The following is a 10,896-nucleotide window of genomic DNA, read 5'->3' on the forward strand; positions in this document are numbered from 1 at the left end:
AACCCACAACTATTTCTGCCATCTATAAAAGTTTGTTGAAAATACAGTGTCATTAGTTGTAATATTGGTTTTTTATAAAAAATGCTCTTGCCAAATTAAGGGTTAATATCTGCAGTGGGATTCTGTGACGTGTAGAATTCCATATATCGCTCAAAATCTATACGACTGGCATTCTGTGCACAGTCATTCTCGCATTTGAGCGACGAACGACATCGAAACGAGGCGACAGCTGCAGACGTATCGCTTGATGTCAAAAATACCAAAATCGAGGTATTTGCTTCTCTTGATATTGTTGCTCCAATTCTCTTTATGTGCTAATTTCATAAAAAAATGTCAATATTCATCAGTTGAAATCTAGAAATAAAACATCAAACTCAGGTAGTTCTTATATTATATTATTTATCAATGCTACAAAAGGTATTAATTGAAGCAAGTTTGAATCAAACTATTTCGAGCACTTGTAACATTTTCATGGTGACTTCTTTTACTGCCCTCGAAGCACTCAACTGAGATATTGAAATATCAAATTTTTTCCCATCACTTAGTTAACTTCCCGCTTCCAATTCCAAAAATTTAAGTACAGCAAAAAGGTCATTGTGTTATGGGTGGCCAATGGGTTTTTGAAGTTTTTCATACGGGGTGAAATTCCGTTCACTAATACATATTGAACCATATTAGCTTCCTTTAATCTAAAGAGTTAAAATAAATTTTACCATCTCGATGGGAAAGTAATCACCGGCTTGACGCATTGAATGTCTTGTCATATTTAAGAACTTTAAATCTTCCGATCCCTCTTCGTTCTCAGATATTCGTACATTGACTGGAATAATAAGAAGCATTACGATTAATAATGACAACCTGAACCGAGACAAATTGAAATATTGTGCGCCAAATTTCAATCTGACAATTATACAACACAAAATTCACTAGAATTCAACTTGTTTTTAGTTCAGATAGTAAAAACGCCGAAATTACCTGAACAGTAAGTGATACTTCCACAGAATGCCTAAGCAGGCGATTATCGCTTCAAAACGTAGAAAACGACCATAGAAAGCGACACGTCGAATTCAAAATTGACACAACTATACTTCATTCACTTTTATTTTAGCAGTCGGTTGGCCATGGAAATTTGACACATTTCACTCTGTATAGTACAAAAATGTGAGGTTATGAAGCTTGTCAAAACATTTTTGGGTTTTAAATCAACGCTATGTTGCCCGTTCTACGTAAAAGTTTCTGTTATTACGAATTTTATCACAATGTCGGATCTCTTCGAATATTTGTGACGAACATAATTGAAGTTTATACAAACTGATTGAAGGAATACCAAATCCAGTTATTTGCATGGAAAATACAAGAGATATGATAATTTCATAAAATGCACTAGCTTGAGGAGAGTTCATGCTAGTTATCTTCTTTGGCTGAAGTTTGAATACGTTACATCACTTGTAGATTTCAAAAATATTAACCCGAAGATGAAATGCATATGATGCAGTGGTTGGGAATGGGTATCTCCTGAAGGAATTAACAGATAATTACAAGAATGTTAAATTCTTCAGCAAAAATCATCTTGCATCAATATATATAAGTAAAAGGAATTGAAAGAAGTTTCAAGTTAAGATGAACTTCACCTTTGAACAAAAATTTCACATGAATAAACAAGTAACAGGGTAACTTGCGCGTATTTGTGGCTATTCATCTTAAAACGTTGATGTAATAATAATAATTAGGTATTTATTGGTACTTTAAGACATTTACATTGTACAGGACAAGTCAAATGAAAAATAGAGAAATCCATTTCGGGGAACTTATTCTACGATGACATTTATCGAAAATCCTGTAGAAAACGAAAATTCACTCAAACATAAAACTCTCAAATGCCACCACTTTTTTGGGTCTCCCAATAGAAGGAAATTCTTCGTCATCCTCTTTATTCACAATCTTTCTGATTGTTAAAACATTTAGCTGAAATATAAGTCGTTTAGATTCAGATGAAACATTATATAAATTCTCCTACATTGAATATGTTCGCTACCGTCTGACGTATTGTGGATTTTAGAATATCAGGGTACAACTATGTGAATGAGAGGACCTGAATTCTGCATAGGACTTCCTGAAACCCTGTCTCTTTTTTCAATCACTTTCGGCATTTTCGTAATAAAAATTGAAATTAATTGTGGCAACTGGCAACGGCGTTATGACATTAACGACATTTCATGAGTGCCAACCTTACTTCGTTCTAGTTACAAAAACTTGAGAAAATTATTTCATGGCCAACCGACTGCTAAAATAAATTTGAATGAAGTATATGTTTCCAATTCGTATGATTAAATTAAGAACATAAACAGCTGTAAAAAATTCAAATAACCGTCGGTAAGTGCATAGATTCACATATAATAGGTCTATAGATCAATGTTTATTCACAATACCAACTTGAATTCCGCAACACAAAATCTCAACTTAAATTTGATTTTCCATAGCCACCCGAGATGTCAATCATTCTTGAATGGACTATAAGTGACAAGCCACGGGTGACGTAGCTTGTCATTTAGCGTTGAAAACGCTCAGCTTCGCTCAACTTCGCATTCGATGGCCGGTCATCCTTAGGCGGTATGGAGGATAATTAATAAATCTCTGGGAAAAAAACTAATCGTTCTGCATCGTTTAAACATCCAAATCCAATTGAGATGGTCAATGATTTTAAAGATTTTTTTCAAGTGTTTCTGAAAACTTGCTGAAGTCATCACAGTCAACAAATAGTGATCTAAATCACATTACACGCGTTCACAACTCCTTCTTTGCATTTGAGGTTGATGAGGATGAAATTATAAAAACGGTCAAGGCAATGAAAAATGTAAAATCCATAGGTTGGGATGGCATACCTATAAGAATTATTAAAAATAGTATAATAATCATATAATATATAATAGCAACACCGTTGAAGCATATAATTAACTGCGCTTTGAAAAAGCCGGATTCCCCTAAGATTGCTGTAATAAGACCGATCCTTAAAAAAGGAGATTGTAATATAAGAGATTGATCAAATTTTTTAGGAAATTTCGAGTGTTTTCTTCTTCCAAACATGGGTATCGGCAGTCAAGGAGTACCAAAACGGCAATCTTCAGTTTGTATCAGTCTATCATCGAAGCTTTGGAAGCAGTTGGTCTTTGCCTGGACTTGTCCAAGGCGTTTGATTGCGTGGATAAGGTCATACTGCTTAGTAAGCTTGAAAGGTACGGATTAAGAAACAAAAAGCTGAAACTGATTGATAGTTACTTGAGTAATAGGTAACAAAGCGTTGAAATAAAAATAGATGATAAAACATATATATATATATATCTTCGGTTGAGACAACGAAGGGTGGCGTCCCGCAGGGTAGGATGATTGGACCTCTACTATTCATTGTATACGTAAACGACCTTCCTTCATTAAATCTTAGAGTGAGGGTATTATCAATTTGTCACCTACGCGGATGATATTAATGTATTGTTGTCATCATCTAGCCTAGACTCTTATAGATGAGTCAGTCCTAGAGCGCATTAACAAGTGGTGTAATAATAATCATTTTCTACTCAATTTGTCAAAAACTGAAGGTATTGTCTTCAGCTGCGATCGCTCTAGAACGATTATGCCAGAACATATCAACGATCAAATAAAGGTTTCAGACACGTTAATATTCCTAGGCATCCATTGATACACACATGAAATGGACTTTTCACATTGAAGGTTTAACGAAACACCTAAATTAGGTCATATACACAATTAAGTTTTTGAAACAAGAGGATCTAGCAATCCTGTCTACATAGTTTACTTTTCGAATTTCCAAACCATAATGTCATACGGTATTATATTCTGGTGTGGTTCAGCGCATAGAGAAGCGGTTTTTGTGCGACAGAAAATGGTACATAGAGCGATGCTTGGTTTGAAGTATAGGGACAGTTGCCGGTGACTTTTCAGAAAGCATGGGATTTTAACCTTTCACGGTTTATACATATATAAGATTGTACGCTCCTTACAAGTCCATCAGTAATATAAGGGCAACAATTCTACAAGACGGAATGATCAATATCTTTATCTGAGACACACTTTGACTCTCACAGAAAGAGCACCATTATACATGGGTTTAAGATTACTCAATGCACTCCCCAAAAGATTGCATGCAGTGGAGAGGTTTATAAGATGGAGGTGTATAAGGTGTTGATGGCTTATGAACCGTACTCTCTACAACAGTTTTATGTTTTCTGTAAGTCACTGTGAGCCCTTCCTTTGTTGACCTGTTAAATTTTTTATTGTACCGTGTGCAATGACTATTTGAATTGAATAAATTATTATTATTATTATTATTAAAATTTCTCAAACCTACTTATAGTCTAGTGAGTCCATCCCGTACGGGTTCATCATAGTAGGGATCAACTCTTTGCTCTGTAAAAGAGTCGAGATGTGTGAGTGGACACCACTTGAGTCATTATTCTGTTCATTTTTCATTGTTCTTCTATTTCAATAATTCTGTTTTTATTATTATATAGGGATAAATGATATTTAATACAATATAGAGTGAAATACCAATCAAAAAATAAAAATATTTTTATTCATAAAAAATATTCAACCTGTTTGACCAGATTTTATAGTTGAGTTAATTTTCTAAGGTAATAAAAATGAAAAAGTTATACTGTCAATGTATAGGATGATCGGATATTGAAGTATGTAGAGGGTGGGCAAAATTCGTTGTCTACTGAGGGAATCTCGAGAACTTTTGCAGCTAGAAGAAAACGGATAACACATTCTCGAGCTCTTTTCCAGAGAAACAAAGAATGGTGAAAATCGTATTCGAGTTATTAGCAAAAAATGAAATTTCGAAGAGTTCTCAGAACTTTTCTGTCTTTGAAGTTACAGATCTGAAACTTGCACCTTCTACAGGCACTAACGAGCATCAAATATTTTTTCATTTCGAAACATAAGGAGAACTTTCGTTTTTTTTTCCATGCAAACTTTCACTGAATTTGTTATTCTTGCATTTGAACAACGCGGGATATGTCTCCAATGGAGTTCCTGACTCTCTGCTCTAAATCAGTCCTATTTACGACTGCAGCCTTGAAAATTTTATTCTTAATATATCCCCATACAAAAAAATCCAAAGGATTGAGATCTGGTGATCTTGCCGGCCAGGCAATGGGACCATGCGTTCCCATCCACTGATTCCCGAATAAAGTATTCAATTTTATTTTACTTCGTTGCGAATTATGGCCAGTGCGCCATCCTGCTGATAAAAAAGCAACCTCGATTCACTGGAATATTGTCAATATACTCCTCAACAAAATTCTCTATGATATTCAAATAAGCCTGCGTATCCAAATTTTCTTCATATATTTTTGGTCCCAGAAATCCTCCGTCCACAATTGAAAGCCAAACATTGAACCCAAATCGCCCTTGCCTGTTTATTTGTCTAGAAATATTTTCATTTTGGTCTGACCAATAGTGTTCATTATATCTATTGAATATACCATCACTATTAATCCTCACTTAGTCTGTCCAAATAACTTTTCAATGAAACTCATTATCCTGATCACATTTTTCAGAAAATCATTCGCAAAACTGCATCCTCCACCAGGATATAAGCGATGTACCATCCGTATTTTGTAAGGCCTGAATTTATTGTTTTTTAAAATTCTTTGAATTCTACTTCAGGATATGTTAGTTTTTTCTGAAATTTGGTTTATGGATACGGAAGGATTTTGCACAACCTCCCCTAACACGTGCACCTCTGATTCTTCTCGATTCTCTTTGAAATATTTCTTAGGTCGAGGTTTTTCAAAGGATCCATAGTTTTTTAAGTTTTCTATTATTCTTCGGAAAATCTGCGGATTCGATTGTCTTCTTTCAGGGTAACGAAACGATTGACGTGCCCATACATATGTAAATGTCGGAGGGGATTGAATAAAATTATTATTATATTATTATTATTGAAATAGAGTTCTAATGCACAATCTGCATTTTGGCCACACTTAATGAAGCAAACTAACATATCATATTTTTCAAAATGTTCATATATTCTTGAAAATCAATTCAATTATTTCCACGTAGTCAGCAAACATCAAAATATTGATAAATGATTTATTTTGTGACTTTATATCGTTTTGCTATGGAAGATTGACTATATCTATGGCAACGCTTCTTTTCGTAAATGATCTAGAGCAAAAACATCATGAAAATTGCTTGATTCGTAGAGTAATGTATGAGATACTCAACAGTTAGTGATTATTTCACTTTTATGCTGATTTTTCCTAGAAGATGTAAGTGATATATCGACATATATATATTTTTGAAAAGCTAATATTTTTTCGAATACTATAAAATCCAAAAAAGAATGCATTCGTATTTGAGATAACGAAGTTGTTTTTTTTCCACCCTTAGTACAAAAGATTAAAAAAAATTGAATACAATGTCTGATTCCTTGTGAAAAAGTGCCTGTAGAAAGTTTAATTCGTTTTCAAATATTTTCGAAAAGTTATGGCACATTTTCGAAATAGATGAAATATCAAAATTTGGTTATATCTTCAATACAAATGAAGATATCGTGAAACGGTTTTCACTAATGGACTTTTCACGAAAATCGAGCCCGGGACTCCTTTCAACGGTTTTGCCTATCTAGTCTAGAAGTACCAGAATTAGCCAAAATCAAGTAATTTGGGATACCCTGTACATCGAATTTAGCCCATCCTGTACATAAAAAAGGTAGAAATTCATTGTTCCTACTTCTGAATGAAGGTGGCACAACTGCAAAATTTGAAATCAGTCTGTTGTTCAGCTCAAGATTTATCAAGCCTTGAAATTTCATTCAACATCAGATTATCACCCTTTATATCAAACGACGGCTGTCGGTTAATGGAAACCACTTGATATGAATTCATCTTGACAACCCCAGTTAATGGTTTTCGTTTGTCGCATTCTTTCCGAAAGACCCTGTATATTGATGATTGCTAACAACTCTTTTTCAGATATCGATTGAAATTTATTCTGGGAGGATTCTGCATTTCTTAATAAAATTAGTGCAAGAATTTACGCAGGAGCAAATCGTCGATTTCATTTTTAATTGATTTTGTTTCAGAGATTGGAAGTGAAAACCCTAAAAAGTTTATTAAGAAACTCTTTTTCAAACAGTGCCTTTTTTTGATTTTCGGAGAGTGATTTCGAAATGAAATATACATACAGCCGAATTATTTTGGAGCAATGGCATTTTGAGAGGCATCCACAGACAATGTAATTGTTTTAGTATCATTATTTAATAGGCCAGGAGATTCACAGCGGGTTTCATAAAACTTTGATTGTTTGATCAACGATATTTGAGTCATTTGACCTTTGATTTCTAAAACGAAATCACTGAAACCTTTTCATTTCTGAATACATTGAAGAAGTAGCAATTGAGAATAATTGAATGGACGTATGAACATCATAATTTGATGCGAGAATGACATTTTGAATGATCATGACTGAATAATCGATTGAAAACAAATTGACGTCTATTCGTCAATCAAGCGTTGATTCCCCGATCAAGCTTTATGAAACCCGGTGCTACTTTTTCAGGCCGATTCGCCTTCTTCCAATGTTGCCTCAAAATTGTACGAATTAGTTATTATGAAATTAAGCCTACAACCTCCAAGTTGGAGACGTAGATACCTGAGTGCAATTTGAAGTACAGAATTTCATGACTTTATAATTATAATAGTTGCGGCAATTCGAAATAAACTGAATCCAACTAAAGGGTACCTTTATTATTAAAATACTAATTATTATAAAACTTATATTTGGAGTTTGGAGTCATGAAGAGTATTGCTATATTTTCCCAATGAGGTATTATCATAAGAAAAATTTTATCTAGAAAATATGCAATTTTTTCAATTTCACGTAGATCTCTTCGTCGGAGGTTCGAGCTGGACGAAGATATAAATATTTCAATTGAGATTTTGCTGTTTTATAGGAGATTAAGTCGTCTTCAAGAAATATTACAACGTTGTCATTCACTGAAAACATATGATTATATATATAACACCCATATTTAATGAATTTTCAGAATGTTTATTTTCGTAAAATCGATGTTAATCGAATCAGGTTGATATCGTGAATTTAATAAATCATCTGGCTCGTTGCCAATGCCTTGAATATATCAATTCAATATTAAGCACAATGGTAGTTCTAACCAGTTTTGGCTTCTGCTCAAGTGTCTTTCACAATCGGAATATGTGTAGATATAGACCTGTAAAGAAACTATCAAGGATGTAACATAGCGACTAATTGTGATAGTCAAGCTGCTATCAAAGTCATAAACTCCTATGTCATCGACTCAATGCTCGTATGGGAGTACCGAAAAAAACTCAGCGAAATAGGCATGAACAACAAGGTCCCTCTAGACTTGGTTACTCGGAAATCGAACAAAACGAAGAGGCCAACACACTTGCCACAAAGAGAGCTGTCGCCACTTTCTGGCCCAGAATCTTCTTGTTTCATAAAAAATGAAAGTGCATGTGCTTGAAAAACCAGGAAACCGAAAGAGAAACAGTCTGGCGGAATCTCCCAGGATCGGATAACTCCAAAAGGGATTTTAAAACTGAGATTCAAGAATTGTTTTGACCTTAGTAAGAATAAGTTACAACTCCTCATTGGCTTGACATTGTAGCCTCAGAAATCATATGATGAGAATAGGAAACTATCGTTCACCCTATCGCAGAGTGCCTCGCCATTATAAATCAACTCAAAGAATGCCTTGGAAGAGAAAATATTAGGAGGAGCTGTGACTTAGGGTACGTTCATACCGAAGATGCCTGGATGAGCGCGGTGGAGGTCGCGGTCGCGATCTTTACATCGATGTCAAAACAAACCTTCATATTCTAATGGGACCGTACATACCAAGGATGTTTCACCCGTTCACCCTCGCCGCTTATCATCGCGGTTTTCAGCGATGTCGATAGCAGAACAAAATAGTTTGATTTTATATGGCGATCGGGCTGTTGCCGCGAGGTACCTTGCACGCTTATTGGCGCTCTTCAAATCACGTGACATTCACCAGGGTAACGTATTTAACGTGCGTTCAAAAAAATTCGTCGTCAAGTAGGCTATGGAATTTAGTAGGTTGATTTTCTGTGACTGAACGTAATTCTTTCCTTACATCACACTCATCAGTCATCACAGCCAAATGTAAACATTGATGACATTAACCTATTTATCGTAATTTTGTATGAAAAGGCAATTTCTCAGAAAAAATTACTTGCACATTCAATAATGATTTATTAGCATTTTTTCATTGAATGAGATTACAAGAATCCAAATAATCTGAGGCGATTGGAAAAATTAACCTGAGTTCATAAGTCAAAGACATGAATCTTGAACGAATCGAGTATTATGGTTTTTGTACTCACAATTATGTGAAAAGGTTGTACCTATAACAGTAGGTAATAGAAATAAATCACACTAAGAACCTCAGAATATGTTTATTTCTCAATGAATAAAATATTGAATTGACGCTGACAGTGAAAATCCATAACCAGAGGCAGTCTCTGCCATAACTGAAGAAACTGAATTATAGGATTTTCATTACAATGAGTTTCACGTTTAAGAGTTCTATATAATTAAAGTAGCTGTTGGAAATGTCCTCCTCTTTGCTCCAAACACTTCTCACATCTTCTTTTGAGAGATTCAAAGACATTATTTAATATAAGAGGATCATCGTTAATTAGATGAATTTTTTCAATGATCCTAGTCTTGAGTTCGTCCAGATTAGAAATAGGTGATTGGAAGATAGAATTCTTCAAATGAGGCCATAAGAAGAAATCACATGGTGTAAGATCACACGATCTTGGAGGAAATTCATTTTCAGTATTGAGGCTAATGAGTCGATCCTGAAAAATAGTGAAGCCAATGTTTCTACAGCTGTGTGTGCTCTGGCTCCATCTTGTTGAAAATAACTATATGACCATTCTTCGAAATTTAATTCAGCTATAAAAGGCATGATAATATCCTCTTTATAGCGTTCTGCTGTTAAAGTTCCGTCAAAGAAAATAGGTCCAACAATTCTTCTCTGACTGATAGCACACCAAACTCCAATTTTCTGAGAATGAAGTGGTGTCTCAATGTAAAAATTTTCCGGTTTTTGACTGCTCCACATTCTCATATTTTGGGAGTTGACATATCCAGAAAGATGAAACCAGGCTTCGTCGGAGAAGAAAACTTTATTCAGGTTATCGATGAATTCATTTAGAAACCACTGACAGAAGGCCATTCTACGAGGGTAATCAACTTCTTCAATCTTCTGATAACATGTCAATCTATAAGGATACAAATTGATGTCTTCTTTCAAAATTGTGTGACATGTTCCAACAGAGACTCCAGCTAGTTGAGATAAAACCCGAACAGAGGTTCGTGGAGCTTCTGTCATAACATTCTCAACATTTTCGATTAGTTCGGGTGTTCTCTTCTTTGGTCGACCACTTCCTTTTTTTCTTTGAACGCTACCTGTTTCACGAAAAACGCTCACACATCGCGAAACAGTACTCTGGAAAGATTGGTAATCTACAGCAACGTTGGGATACTCGATCCTGAAGTCGCTGAGACATTTCTCAACAGAATATTTCCACTCGCCTTCTATTTTCTCCCCATTTCTGAAGTAGGATTCAATAATGAATGCTTTTTGTACGTCGGTAAAAACCATCTTTATTATTTGCTGGTAATTTTAATTTAACAACAATCCAAAACGCTAACTTGACAGCTAACCTGTAATAATAATAGAGCACAAGCTAAGAACTACGTTTAGATACGCAATATCGACGTTTGAAATTCCATAGCCTACTTGACGACGAATTTTTTTGAACGCACGTTATTTTTCAGTTCGTTTATGAGCTTTGACTG

At 34.8% G+C, this 10,896-nt stretch overlaps 1 long non-coding RNA gene across 1 annotated transcript; it reads right to left on the reverse strand.

Annotated features, from left to right (window-relative positions):
* Positions 1-373: 373 nt before the first annotated feature.
* Positions 374-862, reverse strand: LOC123319371. Its single transcript, XR_006538467.1, has 2 exons — positions 714-862; positions 374-654 (listed from the first exon to the last, which is right to left on the reverse strand). It is a non-coding gene; the product is annotated as an uncharacterized LOC123319371 (long non-coding RNA).
* Positions 863-10,896: the final 10,034 nt, after the last annotated feature.

The sequence above is a fragment of the Coccinella septempunctata genome, chromosome 8 (genome assembly GCF_907165205.1).
Source record: "Coccinella septempunctata chromosome 8, icCocSept1.1, whole genome shotgun sequence".
Classification (NCBI taxonomy): Eukaryota; Metazoa; Arthropoda; class Insecta; order Coleoptera; family Coccinellidae; genus Coccinella; species Coccinella septempunctata.